This window comes from Macrosteles quadrilineatus, unplaced genomic scaffold, assembly GCF_028750875.1.
Source record: "Macrosteles quadrilineatus isolate MER2022 unplaced genomic scaffold, UCM_ALF_1.0 Scaffold_9__3_contigs__length_116548681, whole genome shotgun sequence".
NCBI lineage: Eukaryota > Metazoa > Arthropoda > Insecta > Hemiptera > Cicadellidae > Macrosteles > Macrosteles quadrilineatus.
The window spans coordinates 26,162,759-26,188,423 of record NW_026542602.1 but is presented as its reverse complement, the minus strand read 5'-3'; the positions used below and the strand labels follow the sequence as shown (position 1 = coordinate 26,188,423).

The window sequence follows — 25,665 nt, the reverse complement described above, 5'->3', positions numbered from 1 at the left end:
AGAATTAATAATAACAGGGTTTAAAATATTTTAAAACATATATGTTAAAAATAGTAGTCAAACCATTGGGACTTTTATTATTTTGTGCTGAATATTTTATTAGGCTACAATTGTGAATTGTTATATTTCAGATTATGCATTGTGAAATTCCGGTAGTCTGTATTTATTTTACTCAAACGATAAGTAGTCTAATTCTATATCATTGATACTCTATACACAGACCACCCGACCGGCTTGTATAGCTCCAATATGAAAGCAAATGGAAACCTAATTGCAACTGGAACCCCCTATTTTGACTCCAAGGAATTCAGCTAAATTATTTTTAACCCCAAAAAAGCACCCCAAAGGGCAGATTTTGGGGGGTGGGGGTGGTTTTTGGGAAATTTTCAAATGTAAAGGGGGGTCGTCTTATACCTCTTTTTAAAGGTCCTTTAGTCCTGAGTATTTTAGTGGAAAAAGATTTAAATTATCTTCATCCCTATTTACAGGGTGTTCAAAAACGTACAAAAAATAGACCTTTGAACTACTTTTCACTGTAAATAGGTGGAATTTCGTGGGGGGTTCAAATTTTGATAACACTTTAATTAATAAATGAGCTTTCAAAAAACTCTGGTTTTAACCCTTTTGCTATCTTTTTACTTATGTTACGCATTTTCAAACTATTTGAAGTTTCAAAAGCTGTTATCTCAAAAATTTCAAATAGCAACATGGGTTTCATTACAAATCACATTGTAGCCCTTGAAATTTGCTATAATTTTTGTATTTAATGTTTTTTGGTATCTTCATTGGTTAAAGAGATATAGCGAAATTAGTGTATTTTAATGTTTTATTAAATGGTATTCAAATTGTTTGCTGTTGTAAATGTACACGTCTAGGTCTCAATTAAAACTAATTATGTTAAAAAATTAAAATACTACCCAGATTGTTAAACTTGGAGGATTAATAAAGGAAAAAACACAACTTCAAATATTCTTAGCTATTTTACAATTACAATGTTCTAATAGTGCTTTGAATGAATACCGTCTATAAATGCTACTAGTAAATAAAAAAAATCATCATGAAATCAATGAGCGTGTGCGTGAAACTCGTCACGTTTGATCAAATAAAACAAATTATAAGGAACTTACTGGATCTGTACGAGAGGTGAATGCACCTGCGGTAGTAAAATAGCAATACAGTACCATAATAGTGGAGAAGAAGTACTACGTGCATAAACAGAGTTGGGGGCATGGAACAAAATGGAAGGCAATTTAAGCATTTGTAGAAGTCCATCGGTATGTAGGCTATTAATGCTGATTCAAACAAATTATTCATTCAAAGCACTATTAGAACTTTGTAATTGTAAAATAACTAAGAATATTTGCAGTTGTGTTTTTTCCTTTATTAATCCTCCAAGTTTAACAATCTGGGTAGTATTTTAATTTTTTTTAAATAATTAGTTTTAATTGAGACCTAGACGTGTACATTTACAACAGCAAACACTTTGAATACCATTTAATAAAACATTAAAATACACTAATTTCGCTATATCTCTTTAACCAATGAAGATACCAAAAAACATTAAATACAAAAATTATAGAAAATTTCAAGGGCTACAATGTGGTTTGTAATGAAACCCATGTTGCCATTTGAAATTTTTGAGATAACAGCTTTTGAAACTTCAAAAAGTTTGAAAATGCGTAACATAAGCAAAAAGATAGCAAAAGGGTTAAAACCAGAGTTTTTTGAAAGCTCATTTATTAATTAAAGTGTTATCAAAATTTGAACCCCCCACGAAATTCCACCTCTTTACAGTGAAAAGTAGTTCAAAGGTCTATTTTTTGTACGTTTTTGAACACCCTGTAAATAGGGATGAAGATAATTTAAATCTTTTTCCACTAAAACACTCAGGACTAAAGGACCTTTAAAAAGAGGTATAACACGACCCCCCTTTACATTTGAAAATTTCCCAAAAACCACCCCCACCCCCCAAAATCTGCCCTTTCGGGTGCTTTTTTGGGGTTGAAAATAATTTAGCTGAATTCCTTGGGGTCAAAATAGGGGGTTCCAGTTGCAATTAGGTTTCCATTTGCTTTCATATTGGAGCTATACAAGCCGGCCGGGTGGTCTGAGACACCCTGTATAAGTCTATTAAGGAGCTAGATAAATACTTTGCCGAAGACGGAATTAGATCAAAATATGATGAAATAATAGATATTCTATTATAATTATTTAAAAAGATTTTATTAAATAATTTGAAATCCTTCCCTCCAAGAGTGGTATAAACTATTGGTAATAAGTTAGTACAGTATTAAATTTACGATCATAACATAAAGCTATATAATCGAATGCTGTAATATATATATATCTATCTAGTAGGTAATAAGGAACACGAATATTTGAGAAAACCGAAAACCTTACACCTATCTACTACATACTTGAATGAAAGGACTTGATGAAAAATTCCTAGGAAAATCCATAATCCTAGGACTTTCCATAATCTATTTCCTCAACACATATGTAATGAAAGGTTGTCTTTGATCACGTTCAAAATATTATGAACTTCAGATGCTACATTTGTTTTAATTTATGATTGTTTCTTTTCATAAAATTTCCTTGGACTTCAATAGAGCTATCTTTATTCTTCTATAAAGTTGATTGAACCATGCCAAAGGAAATTAAAAAAAACGAGGTAAATTGATGTGAGCTTTTTTATAATCAATAGGGAGTTTTACTGTTTTGCCGATTTAAACAATGTCATTACTCTCCCTTGCATCCTCATCTGGTTGCCCATCATGGATAGATTAACAAGTTGTATAGATTAACTAGCTGGGTATACTAGCTGTATATAACTGATCAATCAAACTTGCGACATTCTCATTGTTAGAAGAAGTCAGTTGTCCGTCTATATAGGCCTACTAAGGATCCGCTAAAAAAAATGTTAAATCTCTAGCTATTAAACATAATTAAAATAAATGTTAAGCACACTATGCTGGCTAGTACTGTACAGTTTATTGAATGACTGAACAATTTTGAGTAATATTGATGGTTCTCATATTTCATTCTTCAAGTTTTAACTTTTTATCCCTTCCAAACTTATTATTAGTTTCAATTAGGCAGTGCTACCATATTTCTCTTTCTTATCCATTAATCTAAATTATTATTTATAATACATAAAAAGATTAATAAAATATTCTAACAAAACGTCCGGGAAATAAATATAATGGCGAAATGTAACCCAACCAAATGTATGGCCAGAAAGAGTTATAAACATTGTTTACTTACATTTACAGAACAGCAAAACACCCATTACTATAATGCAAACTACCAATATTCAATGAGGTGGAATTGGGTTGCAGGGTTTAAATTGCTCTCAGTTGTAATTCCTTAGGGTTTTTTCACATATTTACACATTGCTCAATATATTGTCGTATTTGTACTTTTAGCTGAAGTGTTAAGCACTGTTTCTGTGTTACAACATTGTTAGTTTCAATGTTTAATTCTATACAAGTCTTTTTATTCGAACTAATTTTAAACCACATTTACTGAAAAAAAAATTTAAAAGTAAAGCAAATACCTAGTGTAAAATGTGCCTTCAAATGCAGGAGAGAAACGTGTATGTCCCTATCGATAAAGGCCATTAAACATTTCATGAACTAATTAATTACTTATATAAGGGATGTTCTCCAGAATGTTAAAAAATATTATAAGACCATTCCCTAAAACTGTGAACACAAAAAGTATGAAACAGTTAAGAGCAATCTGAATACTGCCTTCTCAAAGGTCCTATAGTAAGCTGCCTTTCGACAAATTTGCGGACTATATCAACACCTTAGTTAAAGCGTCAGTAGTACCTGCTTTAATCAATAAGCCTGATGATCCCTTAAAAACTAAAGATGGGGCATCTGTCCTACAGGCTAGATGTAGCCGACTTTGCCATCGGCAGTATCAGTGATGACTTACATGCCGTCTATGTCCCTGTAGAACGGAGTCACATTGAATGTGATACATTCAGTACAATCCACATAGCAAACTATACAATCCTTGAGTGAGCCATTATATTAAAGGGCTTTTTCACTCCCCCCAAGTGACAAAGTAAAGGATCTGAGCGTCACTCTAGACAGAGAGCTTTCGTTTTTGACCACATCAATCTGACAATCCGGCGTGCCATTGGCAGGTTGAGTGGATTGCATAGATAGAGAGGGTTATTGCCAGAAGCAGCAAAGGTTGAAATAGTGCAATCACTGACTCTACCATTATTTAAATACTGGCAACCTGCATACGGCATTTGTATCTTAAAAGAGAATATGAGAAGAATTCAAAAAATTCAGAACAGCACTGTGCGATTTGTGTTCTGTATCAGCCGGCGTGATAACGCGTCATCTTTTAGAGAGGCCCTAAGTTTACTCCCCATGGGAACCGTATGTATAATAGACCTCTGACCTGTTGTTAGGTCCTCAAAACCCACAGTATCTGTGTAATATACTCTGCCTTCGGCAGGATGTCCTTCACAGGAGAACCGGCAAGACATTTCACGAGAGTTAAACGAGATGTTGGGAGGGAGGGCTATACAAACCTTAAACACCTTTGAGTGGGTGGAGTAAAAGTTTTTAAAAGTTTGGAAGGAAAAAACTTTTAGTTAAGTGTACGATACTAACTGTTATGAGTGTTTTGCACGATTACTAGAAAGTGTTTTGTTACAGTAAAATTACATTTAAATGAAAAATCATGTGTTAGAATAGTAAACTAACTTTTTGGTCTTTAGTATTGGATAGTTCTTATACAACGCGAAGACTTTAGGGAGTTTGTTTTTGGATGAAGTTCCTAAAGTACTAAGTAAATGTTGTTCCATATCCAGGGCCAAAAAGAACCCTAACAAGCAGGGACAACTGTATTCAGTTTTCAATGGATACGATACCCACAAAGGTTTGTAATTGACTTTCAACAAAGAAAATAATGTAGGTAATTAAAATGTTATATCTTTAAAGATAAATACTTAAACCAATGAATAAATAATATGTCTAACAAGTTTTTTATCATCCTCGAAATATCTCTGAATGGGATAAAATACCTAAAAAGGGATACAATTATTGTTGGTTTACATATTGGTTAGGGGTGGGGTTGCCGGGTTGGGCGGTTACCATGGCAACTTCCCAGCACGCCGAGGATCTGTTGCTCAGTATCTGTGCTCCTCTCGCACCCTCTAGAATCTTCCCTTTCAACCGGTGAGTGCTATAGCTAGCAAGTGTCCAATCATAAACCATCAATCATCTATCATCAACAACCAATCATCATCAACCTCTAGCCAGGAACCCCATGTTTTAGTCCCTGCGGTTAAATATTTTCACATAGAGTATCCAAACACAGACTTTTACATTATTGTACTTACAGTAAATGATTTATTACACACTATACAGTCATATTATGTGTACTACAAACTAAAAGAGCCAGGACTGGATGGTGAATTTATGCCAACTTTAAAACGAATTTCAAACAAGTCCGTGAATCATATAATAATAAAAAACTAACATTTTAAGATTTCGAACTTACTTTCAAAAGTACAACCAATCAGTTAGGGCTATGTTGATACGTAAAATCTCTTGCTAATAGTACTTGTTTGAAAGTGTCAACTGGATGCAAGATTGAAAATACATTAAACTCAAAGTTTTCCGTATAGTTAAAATAATTTTAAAACTTAAATGCTAGCAATTGGGGTTCAATTAAACATTTTTGACCAATCTTTGCCACCATCTGTTTACACTTAGCATGTCAGCGGACTTCTAGAACATATTGTGGTGAAAATCATACGTTTCATGAATTTCTCACACCATACAATTCGGAGTGACGATAAGCTAATCGAATTAGTAAACATTTCTCAGATCATGATTAATATGGAATCCAACAATAAAATTAAGGTTTCAATAATACGCAAAAACAAAGTTAGTAATTTCCAATCACACAATGCTGAACGAGTCAACGAGTCATAACTATTGGAAAACAATGTTGTCAAAGACCACAAAGCTGCATGATACGTGGTAATCATTTATCGAAAATGATTGTTACCAATAAATTCAAAACCTGTAAATTTAAATTTTACCGTGTTAGTTTTGACCATTTTAGTTGTGTTAGTTGAACCGTGTTTCTGTGGTAGGTGATGAGTTTTCGCCGTGATATTTTGTACTTTTAATCTACCTTAGTAGACATATCAATGCAATATTGAATGAAAATAATATAAATTAACATTAAATAAACAAATTATATTAATAACTAATCTTGACTTTATTTTGAGCATATTGAAAAGTTTTTTTTTATTATTTGGAGCTAATTTTAAGGTAAAATAAAATAGTGAAAAAAAATATTCAGCTATAGGCCTAAATATAAATATGAAAAATAAATAGTCAAGTATTTATAATCACAAATGTCTCACAAAAAGTTTTAGAGGAAAGTTCTTTCTTTCGCCCAACTGTAACAAAACGCATTTCTACTCTGACATTGTGTCTAAAGCTTATTAAAGGCTGTTCCCAAATTTAAATTTCACCAGTGTAATACTACCCCATATTTCAAGCTGGTATAAGAGCTTTGCTTTGTCAAATGGCGTAATTGGGATAGAATTCTAATTTCCCTTTAACACCCCACTCGATCTTTATTCTAGTGATGTGTTTAATTACTTTGGGAGTTTGATTTTCCTCTTTAACAGTGAGAATAAGTTTTTACTTTGCGACAAAATATGAAATAAAATGAGCTGAATGGCACAGCTGATGGACTTACTGTACAAGGTGGTGGGTGATAAAAATTATATACTTAAATACCCCCGCCGCAGCAAACCTGCCGACTAAGCGAATTTCCATTTGTCTGAATTGATTTTCAGTTAAATATATTTTAATAACATTAGGTTTAACGAGTACCTAGGTTTGCTGCTACAAGGAAACTAATAAAGTGTGTTTTTGAGTAAAATATTGATAGCTTAGTACAAAATAAATAAATTTGCCAGGTTTGATCAAAATATATCCATAAACAAGCAAACTACAACATTTGACAATATTCTCCATAAGAATAACATGGGAATTTTAAATTTACAATTTTTTTAATTTTCTCCGTTACTAATAATCGAACAAAAATACTTTTATATACTAAATTATTTGTTTTTTTAAGCTCTTTAAAAAGGTCTAAAGAGAAATCGGGAAATTTTGTGTTTTGAGGGTCAAAAGTGAGAAAAACCAATTTTTACCCCATAAAACCCCCCGTAAAGCCCCGTTCCCATGGTCCGATCGTGCTGGTTCGCGAACTCATTCAAGTTTATCCCGCTTTACACCTTTAAACCAAATTTCATCAAAATCGGACAAAAATTACTCAAGTTATCGCGTTCACGGACGTATATATATATATATATATATATATATATACATATATAAAAATTTGAACGAATGGTGTTTTTGGCCTCTGGGGACATCAAAATGAAAAAGTAAATCGGTCCCGGGTCTAGGTCTTACCATGCCACGTACGGTAATAGCTACTTCCCTATAGGGAAATTCGCTAAAAGAAAACACTATATTACATATAGTGTCACATTGATAGTTTTTTAATGTATTAGCCATGTAGTAACGTATTAGAAGTGTAGTCTATGATTTAAACTATAATAGCCTCCAGATTACCGATTATTATAAATCGTGTAAAACATAGTTAAGCTAGTTTACAACGAATTGGTGTAACTCTTAGTTTAACACGTCTACGTGCAGATTCAATGGCACTGATTAGGCTCTGACACTAGCTAATATGTTCTATTGAAAGAATGAAAGAATTTCCATTAGCAAAGTGAATTTTCATATTAAACCTGGTCGTTTTCAGCTAAGCCCCGTGTAATAAAGTTACTATGATTCCTGCCAATACAGAAAGTACCAGTTTTACCATTCTATGCGTGGTTACTACTAATGTGAAGTGTTGACATATAATCAATCAAGTGTAGGGTACACACTAGCTCAGCATATGTACTATACACATTGTACACAGATTATACCTGGGGTTCGTTGAGTATACACTCACAACTTATCTGACTTAAAGGAGTTAAATCAACTACCAACTGTTAACTTTGAATATTGTTTTCTTCTTTTGATCACTAATCCCTCGTATTTCTATAACATTAAAACCACGTATGAAAATTTTGTTTAGTAGTTTCTATTTTCTTAAAAATATTAAGAAAATATGTCAATGATTTACGTTCTAGTAAACTAAACTCGCATTTCATGATGAGAATATTTTTCCAAACATAACTTATTAGGTTTTTTAATTTGCTGATTGTTGTAGAATTCATGTTAGATTTTGTTAATTTAATAGAGTAGATAATATAGCCAAACGGAATTGAGCTAACGAAATAATGAAATTTGATAATGCCTCACTATAAATAGTAAAACTGTAGTTTTTTTCCAGTAGTTAGGGAATCTAATGCATTTAAACCAGTTTCTAGTTTTGGTTTTAATTATTATCCATGCATGATATTAAATTGCTTCTAAAACTATTTAACTATTCAAAAATAGTTTTGAAAAGCAGTTGTACTGAAAACGCTTAATCAATCAAAGCATTTTATTTTTATTTATATTTATTTATTAAAAAAATATATATCTATTTGTATAATACTCTCGAATGTGTATACCTATTTAAACATCCTCTACAGTGTACTCGAGAATAATAGTTAAAAATCAAAATATCTAATATGGGTCTTTACATAACCCCCTAGAAAAGTGTAATGCACGAAAACAAAGAAACGCTAATTGATTTATGCTTTACAAGAATGCAAGAATATGCATTTGACTAAGAATTCGCTCAGAAAACAAAAATACAAACTAAGACTTAAATGAATGACAACATAATAATCAAATTAACGAATAAAAGACAGAAAAACACCAAACAATGAACGATGAGTACTGAAAACCATAACACCATTTTCAAACAACAATGAAGATTAACAAAAACTTAACAACAATAAACGACCTAGTATATCAATAATCAATTGTACTCAACAACAAATTATCGAAAAAAAAAAAACTGTTGTTGCACATAATAATAATGTCTTTGTTTGCTTCATGGTTTATTGTAATATTTGGTTGATTTTTGTATATTATTTGACAATATTAATATTTTATTATTGCAGTCAATCACATTGCATTGCAAACGTAAAATGCACAGTATTTTATGTAAACACTATTCATGTAATTTTTAATATTTCGTCTGGTTATAAATATTTGTTCTTACTAAACAGAGTTTACTTTTAGTTTCCTCTGTTCTAAAGAAAAAATGTTTTCTTTTATGTTTAATACACCTGTGAATGCATTTTTAAATACGATAAAATCCAACCTAACATAAACAAATCGAGTAAAAAGATTAATTGTCAAACATAGCCATAACTAATCCAAAATAACTACAAATAAGTTAAAGTAAGTATGAGAAAATTTTGTTATGACTAATAATACACAATCATGTACGATTAACGGACTTAACAGAAATTATGAACAAATAACTTGCATTAACTAACATTAGAAACTAACTGCTAGCATTTGTACACAATCGGACACAACACATACAGAAATAACCTAGAATAAAGGGGGTATAATATAACAATAAAGTTTAGTGCTCTAACAGTATTTTCAAATAATAACGAAATAAAAATCAACTTAAAAACATTTTTATGCAAACAAGTCACAATGATTTTTACTTAACAGTAGTTTCTAATTTGAAAATAATATTAACTAACTATTGAATATGTCATTAAAAAAGGTCTCTCTCCGATACCAAGGATGCACTCTATGCTGATATTTCAACACATGGTAATATATAAACACAAAAACAATACAGCAGTATTTCTTTGCTATGTATAGTAATGGAAAATATTACTTGAAATATTGTAAATTATTGAAGCAGATGATACTAAAGCTGACCTAAGTGAGCAATTCATCAAAGGGAAGAAGAAGCTTAGGTCGTGTTAAAGAAGGAACATGAGACAGGAATGGTAATCATCCCAGTACTGGAGCGATGTGGTATGTATTGCATCTCACGTTCCCAGTATTGGAATACGGGTCTGAAATTGGCAATCAACAGATATAAGAAATATGTTAGAGAGTTTATTACGCTACAAATACAAGTTTAATGTTTTTAACCAGTGTTATATGGCTGTTAATATCATATTAATATAAAAAAAAAACGTAAATCTTTTACCTTTGGATGTAGGACTATTTCTGTAGAAATAGGCAAAAGCTATTGTGCAAAGTAAATTAGCTGTTTAGTAAATGAGAAGTCAGCTGGATTGAAAAAATAAAATAGATTAACAAAATCCCACTTAGTTAGGCAACTGCAGACTTACACTAGGTTTTTGATATCTATACACAGAACAACAACATTATCTGTACAACATATTCAGTCAGGCGCTCAGTCAGTTACAGTATACACCCATCTTTTGGAGAGTTGCTCCAGGAAATAATACCATAGCAACCCCTGGGGGTAGAGTAGGAATGATAACCTACAATAACCTACAAAATAAAGCTACAGCATTATTTAGTTCACTTTTATATTTTTAATTTATTTTTATAATGTACATAAACATAATCTTTTGTCTTGCTTGACTTAATAAATATTTTCGGATAGTGAAAAAATACTATACTATAAGTATGACTCCTATATTCACACATCGAGTTTTTCAAAATAAAGATCGTGTACTCTCGAACGCCTGCATGTAAAAGTGGCATTTGTGCTTGGCAGATAACAATGCTGTATCTGATACCCTCAGGCGTTCGTCGCCCGAACAGAGATTAAATCGGATATTTTAACTTTGAATCCTTTGTGAAACATATTAAAATGAGAATTTAATGCATTTGGTAATCGCTTGCATTTTAAACTGTTCAAAGGTCCTCAGATGATTGTTTTCGATTACACATCAGCATGTTGTGTATTTTGTAACGTTTATTTCAACTTCGCTGCATATTTAAAAGTTGAATGCATAATTTATAATTAGAGTGGTTGCCGTTAAACTCATAAAAAAATGTCTTAAGTTACAGCGAATACTAAACGTATTACCAAAACAACATGTATACAATTTAATTTAATTTAACAGTAATATGTTCACTGTAAAGTCAGATTGTATGTAATGTAATCAATTACAACGAATGATTAGTGGTGGTCACTTGATGAGAGCTAAATGAATGTATCCACATCCTCTCACAACTGATGTCAAAATCAATACCACACATTCGCATTGGACATTTATGTAACAGAACTGTTAAAGTGTTATTACTATCATTATATCAAATCTGTAGAACTTAAAAGCAGACCATAAGTTTCTAATCTAATACAAATGACTTCGACAGTTAAACTCTTCCATTGTAAAGTTCGTATTACGTTACTAAAGGTATGCTGATGATTTATTAACACATTTCACGCAATCAAACTGTTTACGTGAATGCGTCATGAATGTCATTTTTTTAATCTGACAAAACCTTTAATGCGATGTTTATATCAACCCATCAACCTATGCTTTAGATTTTCAACGTCCTCTCTATGGGCCGTCCCCCATAGGGGACACCCGATCACCATGCACACAAAAAATTACCAGTAATTATATGTCAAATTTGGTTGTGACATCTTTTTTCGAGTTATAAAGTCGTCGTACGAATTAATTGTCACTCTATACAATCATTTGTTTTCTAAATTGTGTTGATTTTTATCGTCAATACAACGAGGAATTTAATTCATTATTTGATTACTTTAAAAGTATCTTGCGTACATTTAATATAACTATTACAAAACCTTATAAAACGCCCTATTAATAAACTTTCATACAAAATTTATTTTGCACAGCAGTAGAACATGTTATGGATAATAATTGTATATAGTTTTAGAAAGTATAATTATTTTTAAAGACAAATATTGGTGAAAGCCAAAGCATGCCCTAAAACGTCCAATCTACAAACAAATTGGTTTTGGTTACATAAAATACACTATCATCAACCCCATATAGCATAATGATACAAATAAATATTTCTGTTAGTATAAGGGTAGAAAATATGGATTATAATAACTCATAGAGCAAAGTACAGTGAAGTAACCTAACAGATAGACTTTGAACAAAATCAAAGGACTCACTTAAATAAACTGTAAAGAACCTGCCTAGACCAGTTCACTGTGCCACAGCACTCGTTCTCACCTAAAAGCTTTGGCTACAAAGAGAAACAAAACTTGTCCCTGCCGATGACTTTATCAAAGAGAAATGTCCTCGACGCAGTAAACTTGTAGACTATTTTCACTCAAATATTTCCTTAAACATATCACATTTATTACCTACATGGATAACATTCGGTTGAAGGAGTACTTAGGGTTGCTGCCACAGGAAACGTTTAGTATAAAATAAATAACATTGCCCAATTTTATCAAACTATATCCATAAACAAGCAAACTTAATCATTTGACTCAGTCTCTATAAGAATACCATGAAAATTATTTATCTAACATTTTTTACCATTTTCTCTATATCCAATGAGTACAACACCGCTTCAATTTATTAAAACAAGTTTTTAAGCTCTCAAAACTGTGAGTAGACAAATTGCGAAAATAATGTTTAGAGGGTCAACGATGGAAAACCACATTTTGTCTCTTCAAACCCCGCAACCATACTCTACTTATACTAGTTCAAAATTATTTTTCGAATAAACACAGTGTTTCACCTTCGAACCATATCAAAATCGGATAATTAATAGTTTTTTGCTAACGGATATCTGTGTATAATATAAAAGATATTATTATTGGCCTCTGGGTAACTAAAAAAGTACATTAGTTCCAAGTCCAGGTGTTACCACAAAATTTACGGTAAAAAAGCTTATTCTCGTCTGGAAAATTCACTAAAATGGAAAATTTGAACCGTGAAGAAAGATTTGCAATAGGCCTACATCCACCCAGAACATAATAAGTTTAGGGACGTTGCTTTGACTTAAATTTGAGCTTCAATCTTTGGCATAACTAAGAACGTTCGAGGTTGTTTATAGAGTTTTCCATCATCAGAGGTGTTTTAAAAGGTCCATAAAAATTATTTTAGTAGGAACGTTACTAGTGTGTGCGCGTGCACGCACACATGTGTGTAAAGAAACACACTTTTAGTGTAATAATATATTTATAGTGTACACTATAGTGTAAGAAATATTTATCGAAGACACAATGGCTTTTTCATAACTTACTAATTCCTCAATTTTCTTATATAGCCTATAACACTATTACTGTGAATACAAAATATCGTACTACTATTTTTGCAAAGAAATGTATTTTAATACGAGTTTAAATTTATGTAAATACTGTAAAACACTATGGAGGAAGAAATAACTTTGATATATGAGTATAATGAAACGTTTTTAATGCCCAATATTCAAATGTACCTTTTTCCTGATAAAAAAATAAACAATCCTTCATATGAAACGCTATTGTCTTAGACAATAAACTGAAAATGTGTCTTTCAGTCCTTATTATTTGTACTCGTATACTACTTACTTTATATTTCAATCAACTTTAAAAAATTGTAGTGTGATTTACTGAGGGAAACACTATTGAAATACGTTATTGTAATGTAACAAAGAAGAGTGGTAACCAAGCATTTGTCCAGGACAGATGGTCTGTCAATTGCAGGACTTTTCTATTTGGCAACGACCTACAGGACAGTTGATTAAAACACTGATGCAAAACATTTATTTGGTAAAAAGATTACTTAAAAACTAAATATTTTATTATAGATTGTAAGATTTGGCATACTTTTAAGGGGAGAATAGACGCTGCTGTGATAGAAATAGTCAATAATACTAGTCCATTTCCAGTTCCTCGTACATGATTTCCCAATAATTCCATTTGGTATTGTACAGAAAATAAAATAAAACCCTTATTCCTCATCAATGATTAAACATTTATTAAATCTAAGGCACAGCAATATAGTAGGTTGCATTAATACCTTTTATCAAACAACAAGCTGCAAACGAGTTCTATATGTTTGAACAGTTATGTAATTGATTAAGTTTAGCAATAAAAAAAAATCCAATTTCATCTAATAAACTTGCCCAACAGTAAAACTATCTGACATATTTTATATTACTTACCATTCTGTTCCTATATAATATTACATGTATATTTGGTTATATAGTTTTTTGATAGAATAATCAACTTTCGACAATGTACAATGTAGAATGTACAATCTTAAATAGTCCTCTCGCGTTATCCAAAGTTAATAATATTATTTTATAACATTTAACATTTAATAAAAATAAAAAGGTTATTGTTATGGTATTATTGTTGAAGATAAGTTGCAACATAAATACATAGAATACATATATGCAGAAACGTATTGCATTTAGCGTATGACCACAAATACAACTTGACTCAGATTTCATTCCATTACGAGCCCTGGATTAATAATAGTATCTATAATAACTAAATTAAAATGTCTTCATACACTTGTACAGCAATATTTAGTGTAAACAAATAATATTACTATTATAACTAGGTATCATATGATATGCATATATTTTAAAGAAAAAATGTTTACATATTTCTTATTGCTTAGGAATGCTCATTCTTATTCAGATCACATTCTATTCAAGCTTATCCCGTCAGTGCTGACCGTGAATTACAGGTATTGTGAAGTTTTCTCCAAATCCGTCTAGAATAAGCTGAATGTAGAAGAATCATAAATTTCCAAACAAAGGATTCTTTCTAAATAAAAACCTTTAACATAACAAACTCTAATGGTGTATTTACAAAGATTTCTCATCAACCTCCTCATTGATTGAGGAAGTACGTGGTTTTAATACTGCACGTTACACATGCAAAATTATAAATAATTGAATAAAAATTAATGAATTTGACAATACTGAGATACCCAACTGAATAACTACTGAAAATAAGCAATTATTTGTTCTGTGCTTTATGAGGTAAGAGAGAGAAAGGAACTTGAGTGCATGCAGCTTGGGGAGCAGTGTGTTGGTGTTCCAGAAAAGTACTCCAGAGACTTGAAATTGATTTTAGTTGTGTAGACCTTGTAAAGCTGCTTGTTCTGGGTTCTTGGTTTACACATTCAACAAATCCATAAAATATTTTAAACTAGTGTCCCTGTTGCTCAAAATTGAGCATTTGCTAAGTATTACAGACGTTATTTTCAAACGAATAACAGTCATAATTTATGATGACTTTTAAAGATTCGACTCAAAGATTATGGAAATACTCAACATGTTCATAACAGATCGATATAATCAACATTTCTTGTAAATATCTTAATAAAACATATAACGCGTCGATTAGCACGCCATTGTGGTTCTTGTCATTCGCCCATCGGGTCTGATGATGATTGGAGTGTCCAATCGAAATCGATCACCACTTCAAATCTTTAAATCTGTTAGACGTATTTACCGTCTTGTGATTCAACAGTATAAGTGTAAATATATTATTACAAGTGTTATTAGACGTATATTTTGTTTTTATGCAATTTAATAACACGTACGATGCTGATAAAGAAGTTATTTAAATTTATTTATAATACTTATTAACGTTTAGAATACTTAACTGTTAAATTTACTTTTCAACTAAAATAAAATCAAGTTATGTTCATTAATGTTGCTGACCAAAGATGGACTAATACATGAAAAAGGTAAACTTACAAAAGTTTGTATGAGCTTAATTTTCAGTGTCTCCGTGTAATCGGGAAAATTAAGAACTTAACTAAATAGCTATAAATAACTTAAATAAATTAACAACAAGGTACTTGAAAAATTGAATAGTCTTTTCAACTACTTTGTGTTTTGTGTAGGTACTTAGTGCACTTTTCTGCAACTAATAACATGAGTTTGGGTTTTTGCCACTTAATGAAATTGGTTCAAAGTGGTATTTTAAATATCGTAGATTTCCCAAGTGCTTAGTGAGTAACCCTCAAAACATTATTTAAATATCATGTTTCACAAACAAGTATCAGTTTTTGGATGTCTATTCGAGTTAAGATATGTTTAAATTTGAATTCACCCTAAAATAATATTCAATTATATCACTGAATCAACATCGAAAAATAACAGAATCCCTACTGGCCTAATTTATATCCGGTAGTGAGTTTTAGACCAGCATTGTTTGGACTGATACTAATCACTCGTATTCCACAAGATCTATCAGCGTTACCTTATATTATTAAACCTCTGTTCCTACTTGCCTTATGTTCCAATAAATTGGTGTTATTATTTTATGTTTGTTCGTTGTATAACAATACTGAGTGTACTTTACCAGGGTACTACAATAGTGTTGCTAGAACATGGGATTTTAATACAAAAAAACATATTCGACCAAAGATACAACCCACAGATTTTTGAGTAGTTTGTTTTCGTAGTTTATTTTATAAAGGAATATACAATAAAAGCGTATTACACAGTAAATAAAAAAGTGTAAGTTTACTGTAAACAAAAGTACAGTAGTATAAAATGAATATATACCTTTCGCTGGGACCAACAATCCAAGTAATATTGAATCAATCTTCGTATTAGTTGTAATTAAATTTAAGCTATTATCAACAGTTTTTTTTTAATTTTAGAACCATAACTAGATAGGATCCCTAGTAATATAAGTGCTCTTTGAGATAATATGCTTTTACCTTATACAAATGTGTTTGCAAGACAAAAATATCTTTGCTGTCCAAAGAATATCCATAACCCTAATCCTGAGTTGCTGTGTGACTGAGTATTAGATGATACAAAACCTGAGATGTTTCTATAATACATGATGTTTCTCCATTTCTGCTCTCGACATTAATAAATATCCATTTCGTCCACCCTTGAATACATAAGGATATCAACTTTGAAGAATATTTTTTTTCAATCATAACAAACGTTTCGTAAGATTAACTGACAGGTTATGACGCATGAATACATTTTTTTTAAACCCGAGGTAAAGTTTAACGTTCGAGACGAAGCCGAGGTCGGAAAATGAGCGAGGGTTAAAATGAAACTTTTTGCCCGTGTGGTGGACTACTGTATATTTCTCATCATATTGCAGCATTAATAAACAAACTAAGCTAGAAAACAAAATCATTTGAATGTAAAGATAACCTCTCAAAATGACTTCTAGCTTGTTTATAATTCTGCTAATACAAATAAGCCGCTGTTTAGTAAGTGATTTAATCATTTCGTCTATTACGATGTGTTACAGTACATTACACCCTCGATATGTCGAGCAACAGACAACAATAGGCCAAAACCTAACCTAACAAATCAATCGATACGATTGCCACAATTGCAATTTACTACTGTTAACAACAACTGATTTTTACTCCATAGAGAGATAAATGCTACTTTAGACCCGCAACGCATGCATTAAGAACGGCTGTTTTTTCTGCAGTTTGACGAAAAAAATTCAAGGTTTCGTGTAAAAATACAAAAGATGACACATGTGCTGATGTGCCTTAGGAGATACTATCATTGCCTAGCAGTTGTTGGACGATGTTTTTAGTTCTTGCATACCCTACACACATGATGAACAACCACTTATTTAGATCCTCACTCTCAGTGAAAAAACATATACTTATTTCGGGAAAGAACTTTACCTTTCAAAAATCATTATTTTTGTCTAACTCTAGAGTAAAACTAGAACAGACTAAAATTCAAATAATATAATAAAAAATGTAGGCCTATGTTATAAGAATAGGCCTACAAACATTAGTAAAAACAACCAATTTGAAATTTGCTGCAAATAGAGGTTTTTTTAATGAATCATAAAAGAGTTGCATAAACGGACTAATTAATGCGGAACCGGAAGTAAAACGGACTAAATCTCATTTTAAAAGTTCATGTATTATTAGAATAGTGAGAATTATCTGGTGAAATAGAAAACAAATTTTAATTCAAATGGTTTTCCAAACTTAATGACTCTTGACGCAACGGCAGCTTCAAGAGCTTGTTGAGTAGGCAAGAGAGCGAACTGTTTTTGACAATTCAATTATATTTCTGACGAATTTCACAATCAAAATACGTCTTTAACCCTTTATACTCCATGGGTTATTCAGTGATTTGATTTCGTCTATTTTATCAAGTTGTTCCTCTCATTAAGAACAACAATCCGTAGCATTTTGAATAAGTTGTCTTCGGAGATCCAACTCAAGTAAGTATAAGCAAAAAGTTAAACATATGCTTAGTTTGATGTGCAACTCATAAAGAATCTAATCATCCCGTCAACTGAAATCTAAGTAGTTCGCTGTTATTCTTTGTGTGCCTCCACCACCAATTTTTTGCCTCGTTCTCATCGTTTTCATGACGCGTAGTAGGTCGAAACACTTATCATCCTGATCAGGCAACGAAGTTTAGTTTAAGAAAACGATTAAGTGTAGAGACTATTTCAATTTCTTTAAATTGATATGGCGTCATACATTTTCCAGTGTCATTATTAAAGAAACCATTGTATTTAAGTAATGACTTGATTATTATATCCTATAAAACCCAAAAACTATTGTATTAAATTCATTGCAAGGATTTTTCCAAAATGCTATTTATTTGAGAATTTTTGCTATTTATTTATTCTACGACATGTTTATTAGGCTTAGATTTAATGAAAGACTGGCTCCACCATCTTAAAAAAGGTGCTAGCTTCTCTAATTGTTCTTAACGATAGTTATTTTATCCAACGATTGTCTGAATTTTCTTCGGATACATTTAGTTTAAACTACTTAAGCTTGATCTAAAATATACCTAACTACAACATCATAGTCTTCAGTATTTCTCAAATGTCCTTTCTTCACATTCATTAGGACATTAGGCTCAAGCCCGTTTTAATCTCAAACTATATAATCATTACTTTATTTGAGGCTTACAGGGTCGTGGTGTCGTTACGTATCCAAACCCCTTAGTTATTGGTATGTGAACATGAACCCGTGGTAGTGGAATAGAAAAATACCCCTGCCACAGCAAACCTGCAGACTAAGCTGATTTCCGTTTACCTCACTGGATTTCTACTAAAATATTTCTTAAAAAGTGACGTAAATTTTTCTTATTTAAATAACATTATTCTATATATTAATAGGCAAACATGTTTCTTTAAAATCTTTTTTCACAACTCCTATGCATCGTAGGGAAAATCTACGCATACTGTTAGAAACACATTTTCCTGTAGGCGTGCAGAATCCCTTTATTAATTAAAATAGGCTAAAAAATAAGCACAAAAATTAATTTAATATAAATAAATTAACATTGGTCTTATGGGTTGCCATGCTGGGGACGAAATAACAACTTAATCTAACAGAAAATCTAAACAAATGGAAGAAATTCCAATCACATATTGTTTTATTTACAGAGCCCACTCAATAGACAACAGACTCAACAGACAAGTGACAATAGAGAAGTCTGTACAATACATACTTTTGGTCGAGTTTTCTACGGGGCGAGAGCTCTAGTATTAATTAGTACTAATTAGATACAAGGAAGGTATCAGAAAGGTATTAGGTAGGAAGGTTTGATGTGTGATTTTTTATTAAAATGTTGATAGCTAAAATGAAATAACCAAATTGGCAAATTTGATTACAATAATATCCATAAACAAGCAAACTCCATGAGTTTATGTTTTATTATCCATAAGAATAACATGGAAATTTTAAATTTAAAATGTTTGGATTATTACCGTAACCATTAGACATTCATCAACACGTCGATATACAAAAATATTTAATTTGTATAGCTCTACAAAATGGTTTGGAAATAAATAGTGAAATCTTGTTTTTTTAGGGTCAATAATGGGAAAAACCAATTTTTACCCCATAAAACTCCCCAAAAACCCACCGTTACCATAGTACGATCAAACTGGTTCGCGAACCCGTTCGTAAACATTGTTTACACGTTTCATAAAATGTCACCTATATAAAAGGTAAGTATATACATGCATTTGATTGTAAGGTTTTATTTGCCTCTAGGGCCTAAAAAACGAACAAGTTAATTGGTTCCGAGTGATTACTATAAGATGACCTACGATGAGAGCTTAGTCTCTATGGGAAATTCGTTAAAAACTACAAAACCCACGAACAAGACGAAAACAGTAATCTGAAGATCAAACAAATTTCAAATAGCGTGGTATTGTAACATGAGGTTTAGTTGGTGTTTTGCATTGTGTGCACCCCAACACAGCCAGTTTCAACTTTAGGGCCAAGGTCTATTGTTTAAGTTACCATTATTGGCTAGCATAATGTCTCTCTCCAAGAGTAAGATTTCCTTAAGAAGCTCCATACTTACTATTCATAAACAAATGTATGTTAACGAAAAAAAAAGATTTTGGTTTTTAGCTTTCAAAATGTAAGTATTTTTATGTTTTCTGAAATTGATAAGGCATATTTAATGAAGTGTGTTCGTATAATAGAAAGTATTACAGTTTCAATAATTCATGAATATAGTAATGGCGCAAATCTAACTTTAATAATTGTAGTATGATAGGCTTATAAGCTTTCCAATAACCTACTCGATCCAGTTCCATTATCCCATTAACTCAATCTAGTTCAGTCCGTCTACTCGGTCCAGTACAGTCTACTAACTTGATCCAGTTCACTCCAATAACTCAATCCAGTAGTCCACTAACTCAATCCAGTTCACTTCACATACTCGACCCAGTTCAGTCTAGTAAATATATCCATTTTACTTCACCTACTCGATCTAGTTCAGTCCAGCAACTCGATCCAAACCAGTCCAATAAATGAATCCAGTTCAGTCCACCTACACAATCCAGTTCAGTCCACTGACTTAATCTAGTTCAATCTACCTACTCGATCCAGTTAAGTCCACTAACTCAATCCAGTTAAGTCCACTAACTCATTCCAGTTCAGTCCACCTACTCGATCCAGTTCATTCCACTAACTTGATCCAGTTCAGTCCACTAACTCGATCCAGTTCAGTTCACCTACTCGATCCAGTTCAGTACACCTACTCGATCCAGTTCAGTCCACTACCTCAATCCGGTTCAGTCCACTATTCGAATCCATTTCAGTCTAGCTACTCAATCCAGTTCAGTCCACTACTTCAATCCAGTCCAGTCCGATGTCTCAATCCTCTTCACTCCACCTACTTGATCCAGTTCAGTCCACTAACTTAATCAAGTTCAGTCCAATAACTCGATCTATTTCAGCCCAATCACTCCTTCCGTTTTAGTCCATCAACTCAATCTATTTCACCCCACCTACTCGATCCAATTCAGTCCACTAACTCGATCCAGTTCAGTCCACTAACTCAATCTAGTTCAGTCCACTAACTCGATCCAGTTCAGTTCACCTACTCGATCCAGTTCAGTACACCTACTCGATCCAGTTCAGTCCACTAACTCAATCTAGTTCAGTCTGATATCTCAATTCTATTCACTCCACCTACTCGATCCAGTTCATTCCACTAACTCGATCCAATCCAGTCCACTCACACGACCCAGTTCAGTCAACTAACTCAATCCAGTTCAATCCACTAACTCAATCCCGTTCAGTCAACTAACTCAATCCAGTTCAGTCCTCTAACTCAATCCAGTTCACTCCGTCTACTTGATCTAGTTCAGTCCATTAACTCAATCAGTTCCCTTCACTTGCTCGATCCAGTGCAGTTTACTAACTCAATCTAGTTTAGTCCACTACCAAAATCCAGTTCAATCCACTTTTCTAATCCGGTTCACTCTACCTACTCGATCCATTTTAGTTTAGCTACTCAATCCAGTTCAGCCCAATATCTCAATCCGGTTCAGCCCGATATCTCAATCCAGTTCAGTCCAATAACTCAATCCAGTTCACTTTCTACTCGACTAGTTCAGTGTAATAACCTGATCCAGTTCAATCCACTTACTTAATAAAGTTCACTTTGTCTACTCGATCCAGTTCAGTCCAATAACTCAATCCAGTTCACTTCACCTACTCGATCCAGTTCTGTACAGTTACTCGATTTATTTCAGTTTACTAACTTAATTTAGTTCAGTCCGATATCTCAATGCTGTTCACTCCACCTACTCGATTCAGTTCAGTCCGCTAACTCAATCTAGTTCCGTCCACTTACTTAATCCAGTTTACTCTTTTTACTCGATCCAGTTCAGTCCACTAACTCAATCCAGTTCAGTCAAGTAACTCAATCCTTTTTAATCTACCTACTCGATCCAGTTCGGTCCAGCTACTTGATCCAGTTCAGTCCTGCTACTCGATGCAGTTAAAAGTCAAGTAATTAGATCCAGTTCACTCCACTAACTTAATCCAGTGCAGCCCACTAACTCAATCCAGATCACTTTCTACTCGATCCAGTTCAGTTCACTAATTCAATCCAGTCCAATCCACTAACTCAATTCAGACCACTCCACCAGTATGTTTGATAATGTACTTTAAAAGAATATTTTGTAAATTAAATTGAATTACCAAATCCCAATAAAACGCGCAGTATACATGTACATGTATATGTTTGTGTAAAAATAAAAATAGTAAAATAAAACACACTCAAAAACAAAATGTCAAATTGTATTGTTAGTATAACGGTGTACAATGTATTGGATAGCAATTGTATATAGTTGTAGAAAGTATATTTTTAAATATTTAGATGTTTTTGTAAATATTGGAGGAAAGCAAAGCATGCAATAACACGTCAAATCCTAATCCTCAAACAAAAACATTTTACTTAAATAACACTAGTGTCATCAAACACAAACATGTTAAAACAAAATATTTGTTAATATTGTTAAGTACAACGGCAGAACAGATTTTATAGAGTTTTAGTGGAAAAAATCGTGAGAAGATAAATACGGGACAAAATCAAAGGATGCACTTAAAATTAGCTGTAAAGAACCTGTCTAGACCAGTTCACTGTGTCGCAGCACTCGTTCTCGCCTAAAAGCTTTGGCTACAAAGAGAAACAAAACTTGTCACTGTCGATGACTTTATCAGATAAAAGTGTAAAAATAGAAAATATATATTTTGGAGAATTTGATATTGAACATTTATCATGGTGTAGAACCTATACTCTTGCTAATGCTTTAAATAGGACTGTTTTATAAGATATAAGTGTCCTATGATATCTTACTGCCTAGTATTATAGAAAATACAAAATACATAAATTAAATGAACATGGCCTACTATTGCCAGGATAACACAAAACAAAGGTCGGGAACAGATGTACACTTGCATCCGACATCGACATTTTCTGTAAATGTAATCGTCTTCGGAATAAAACTGAGTCATATTTCGGGTAAGTTGATGTGTTACACGTTGGATTTGTTAAAGACAGTCATCTTCTGGACATAATCGAATTATGTTGATAAAACAATTTAGCTGCAGTTTTTGATCTGAGTTGTAACACAACCTTATCCGGACTTCCATCTTCTGTTAAATTTAAGGTACTTTTCTGAAAGGAAACATTAATTATTAACGATGATTTTATTCGATATTTTTGTTTTCCTTTACGATCCATATTCCTTCAGTGTTTGTATCTTCAAACACATTTAAATTACAAATTGACGACTGATCTTATTTAGGCAAAAATAATATATGGATTAACAAATGAAACTCTTCTAAGCTAACAACATAACTAACAAAACTTGCTGCACCATTTCAAAATTCTATTTGATAGCAGAGAAGGCATGTGGGAAATATCAAACGGAATTTTGAAATGGTACAGCAATTTTGGTTAGTTATGTTAGGTTAGCTTAGAACAGTTTAATTTAAATATCATTGTTTTATTGTTTGTTACTAAACAATACATACTCTTCGTAGTTATCAGCTGGCATGTTTCAACTCGTTAATATTGATATATCGGATCGAAAAATAAAATATCGATACATAAAAATATATCATCGATAATAATGAATGTTCCCTTATTGATTATCAAATTTAATTCTTTATAAACTTGAGATAATTAAACAATACAAGATGAAAAAAATTAAAAAAAGCAACAACAAAACTCCAAAAATACAACAAACAAAACTTTAAACTGAAGATAAAACCAATTGTAAGTGGCGATTGTCAGTGGTATAATAACACGAGGTATAGTTGGTGTTTTGCATTGTGTGCACCCAACACAGCCAGTTTATACCTTGGGGCCAAGGTCTATTGTTTGAGTTGCCATTATTGGCAAGCATAATGTCTCCCTTCGGGCGTGGTTATTAGCCTTCCTGAGAATCTTCTCTGTTAGTAATAATGATACTGTTTTGTAAAGTATACTGAAAGTTATTGGTTGGTAATCTTAATTTTGCATGTATGTTGTTTCTAGATGGTTATTCGTTAGCTTAATAAATTAACAAGATACATTACTTGACCTAAATTACTAATTCAAATCAGTATATAATATCATAACCACATTGGTCCAATAATTTATTTACAGGAACAGCCTAAGAAATTAATACTCGGATTATTGTGGGAGTACTTATTGCAACCAGTAAATGCAGTAAGAAATGTGATAAATAAAATAATTACTAAATAACTATTTAATAGCTCAATAAGTAAAAATAGTTTTAATTATTGCAGGCATAACAAAAATGAAATCTTATTTCATTGAGTAATACAACGTGTTCATTAATTTAATTGGTTTTTAATTTTTTAGTTGAATAAAGTCCGTTGACAATATTTTACATCTGATGCAAACACACTCACAACCAATACAAAAAATGCTATACTAATATATTTAACTTAGCCCAAACTATAACCAAGATTTTACGTTCAAAAAGGTTTGCGGTACTTAAAAGATAGCACCAGTTACCAACTCTTAAACAAATTATTAATTAAATAAACATAGCCCCATTTTTTAAAATTATTTACTATAGTAAATAAACTATATACATAGACCCAATACCATAGAGCCAACACCATACGAATAACGTAATTAAAAAGCACACATCTCTCTTCCGATGAAATATTGATGTTATAGAACAAATGCAACTTTGTTCGCCAAGTTTGACAAGGTCCATAATCACATTGACTTGAACTTATAATAAATCAAATCTAACCTTTGACCTTATTATGAAAAAAATATATTACCTATTGCATAAGACCAAGTGACAAACTAGTACCATAGATAGTAGACCTACATATTTCTGCTGTGTAATCAACCTTAAAATTAAGAATACAATGGAAACTCCATGTACAATATCGGCACTTAAATATATTTATTAAAATACAAAATTGATAGTAAAAGAAAATAAAGGGTTCACAATAAAGTTTACAATCAGTGGGGAATGAATTTAATAATGAAAGCTTTAGGCTAAGCCTATTACAATAGTTCTAAAGGTTCAGGTGTTATAATTTATTGCATGAATCTTTATCTCAGGTGGGGTGATCGAGCGGCATTTGAATTTAATCTTGTGATTTTATATAGCCTAATTACAATTTTGTTTGAAATATAAAATAGGTTCAAATTATAGATTGGTTGGATTAATTAAAGTTCTGAATATTAAGCTTCTATTAGTTTCTTGACTTTGAATTTGAGTACAAAGGTCCAAAGGTTAGGCCTAAAAATGTTTTAATGGCTTCCAAAGGGGAAATGTCTATTGGAGTGATCTCACCAAATCAATGTCTCCTTCGCAGCAAAATTTCTTGATGTTTTAACTTAATTATTAATGTTTGTAATAAGGACGGTTCTTTTTCAATCGAATTTCACTAATTTAGGTTCAAGTATAGACACTTTTTTATATTTTTGATATTAAAATAGGTAGTATCCAATTTAC

General features: G+C 31.9%; 1 protein-coding gene across 1 annotated transcript in view; it reads left to right on the top strand.

The window, feature by feature from the left end:
- The first annotated feature begins 5,170 nt into the window (after positions 1-5,170).
- Positions 5,171-25,665, top strand: part of LOC129002537 (neo-calmodulin-like) — a 117,499-nt gene continuing 97,004 nt past the window's right edge. The window contains exon 1 of the mRNA XM_054430412.1: positions 5,171-5,204. The gene's annotated coding sequence lies outside the window, so the exon portion shown is untranslated. The remainder of the gene's footprint in view (positions 5,205-25,665) is intronic.